At 37.7% G+C, this 2,513-nt stretch overlaps 1 pseudogene; it reads right to left on the bottom strand.

The window, feature by feature from the left end:
- Positions 1–329: 329 nt before the first annotated feature.
- On the bottom strand, positions 330–2,142 carry LOC118755810 (annotated as a pseudogene).
- Positions 2,143–2,513: the final 371 nt, after the last annotated feature.

Here is a 2,513-nt window from a genome sequence, read left to right as displayed (position 1 = left end):
TGTCAGAATTCCACTGTTGACGCTAGATGTATTTCCCTTTGTCAATTAACCTGCTTCTTTTGATAGCAATTCTAAAAAAGGGTACGATAATTTATTAAGCACCTAGGGACGAGTTATTGTTGCCGACAGAGTGGGTATGTTTTGGGACGAATTATCGTTATCACTTGTCAAATTTGTTTTGGAGACAACCGGGCTTCGCCGTTGTACCATTGTCAGTGTCATTACGCTTACAAACCCTGTTTAAGTTATTAGATAAAAAATTATTAGCATTATTTCTTATAAAATATCCCTTCAATTGTCACCTTTTCCCTTATTTAATGAAGAATCTATTTTGGTTCAATACAAACATCCGGTAATGTAATTATATAGCAAATAAACAGCCATGTTTGCTCATTACATTCCGTTATTCCATCGGGAATGTTGATATTATTATTAATTATTTCAATACTTATTAATTTAAATATCTTTCGTTAAACTAAGAGTGTACAGGTTTGAATTGTTAACCAAATAAAATTTGTTTTAGCTTTTTTTTCGTTTCATCGAATCCAATTTGTGTTCTCGTTCGTCAGTTGATTAGTTTAAACATTCATAGCATATTATTTTAATTATAAAGTATGTAGATGAAAGCGTGCAAGTCAAACAAAACGTTTAAAGAGGTGCTGCAAAAATTTGTTAGGTCCAAAAAAGAAGAAATAATAGAAGAGCTGACTGAATATAGCACACGGTGCATAAGTATTATGCATTATTTTTTTCTATCATTGCTCGTATTACATTTTTTTTTTTGTTAAATTGGTTAGACTCTGTAAGATGAGCTGCCTTCTTGCACTGCATACGCAAAATTTATGCCGTCACATAATCTCCATCGCACACACTATATAATGATATATGTATTTATGTATATAAGTATGGTGGTATAATCAGCTTTAGCCTGTTTGGCATTGTACGCTTTCGAAATGTGGTTGACCATCATCGTCATCTTCATCCATGCCACCATGTGCCCCACCAGAAACACCTTCTCCATATGGTGGAACATCCATCATTACCATTTCCTCAGCATCTTCGGGCATTGTGAAGGGTTGACGAGGCGGTAAGAGCGTCTCCAGCAAATGTATTTGGTCTAAGGTCGCAAAATTATCATCGGGGAAGTCAATATTGAATTCGACGAAAAGATCTCCGCGCTCGAAGGGATTATTGCGCATAGGCATACCCTCACCGGTGACAACTCTCAGTTCACTGTGTTTTATAACATCGACCGGTTTGTTTGTGATGCATAATGTACGTCCATCTAAGTGTTGGAAACAATGGACGAATCCACATAGCGCTTGCGTGATATTTATGTGTATATCGCGCAGGAAGAGATCATTCTGGCGTCGTATGAATATCGGATGTTCAGCTTGCACTAAGGCGACAATAAGATCGCCACGTTAACCGACAAGCGGTTGATTGCCCGCAGAGTGGAATAGTACTTTTAACATATTTGGCGCACCTTTCTCTATAGGCACTTCATGCTTTACCTCCTCTTCCACCAAACCACTGCCGCTTCAGGTGATACAACGAAATCCCTCCGGTATGGTGGTGCCACGCCCATAACAAGACGGGCAGCTCTGCAAAAATACAACAAAAGCAAGTAAATTAACAAGCAATTTATGTTTTTCTTTTTTGTTGTGTATGCTTACAGATTCAAATGCGTTCACAAAGGCACCCATAAAAGAATAATTTGCCGTACGTCCCGTGCCATTACAGGCCTTACATTGCTCCACTGTCATCTTAGGCCCGCCTTCATCGTCGCATGCGGCACAATAGGAAGTACGTTTGTATTCAACAGGCTTGGAAACGTTGCCATTGTATACTTCTTCTAGAGTCAGTTCTAGCTTTACCACAACTTGCGCTGCTTGGCGGGCACGACTATTGGCGGCACCGCCGCCGCTACCGCCTCCACCATGATTATGACCTCCACTGAAAGAAACCAATGCGAAAAGAACTCGGCGGCATCACCGAATCCATCACTGCCCTCTTGCAGGCCTTTCAGTCCTAAGCGATCATAGATTTTACGTTTTTCTGGATCAGAAAGAATCTCATATGCGAATGAAATTTCCTTAAATTTATCACCAGCTTCTGGATTCTTATCCAGATACGATAGATCTGTAAAGATTTAATTCAAATATGTATGTTCAAATAACAGTGTAGCTTTGGTGTGAAATAAAAGTATACGATTTTGTGCAATATGTTTATTTGTATATGCATATGAAGCATATTTAACTGATAAAAAGATAAGCATTGGATATTTACATCAATCTCATAGTAGTCTTATTTTAATTTTGAGTCATTTTGCAGTTTTTATACAGCTAAATAGCATATAAATTACATAATTCACGTAGATAAATCAATATTACATCCAACATTTCGTTTAAAATGCCAGATTTCCTGCAAATATATTAGAATTTACAAAAGGAATTTCACTACTAATTGCCTACTTTGCGTACTTTTCTACTACCATTTTCGCAACAAGGGAT

This window comes from Rhagoletis pomonella, unplaced genomic scaffold (genome assembly GCF_013731165.1).
Source record: "Rhagoletis pomonella isolate Grant_MI unplaced genomic scaffold, Rhpom_1.0 Rhpom_scaffold_07484, whole genome shotgun sequence".
Lineage (NCBI taxonomy): Eukaryota > Metazoa > Arthropoda > Insecta > Diptera > Tephritidae > Rhagoletis > Rhagoletis pomonella.
This window is presented reverse-complemented; position numbering and strand designations above follow the sequence as displayed.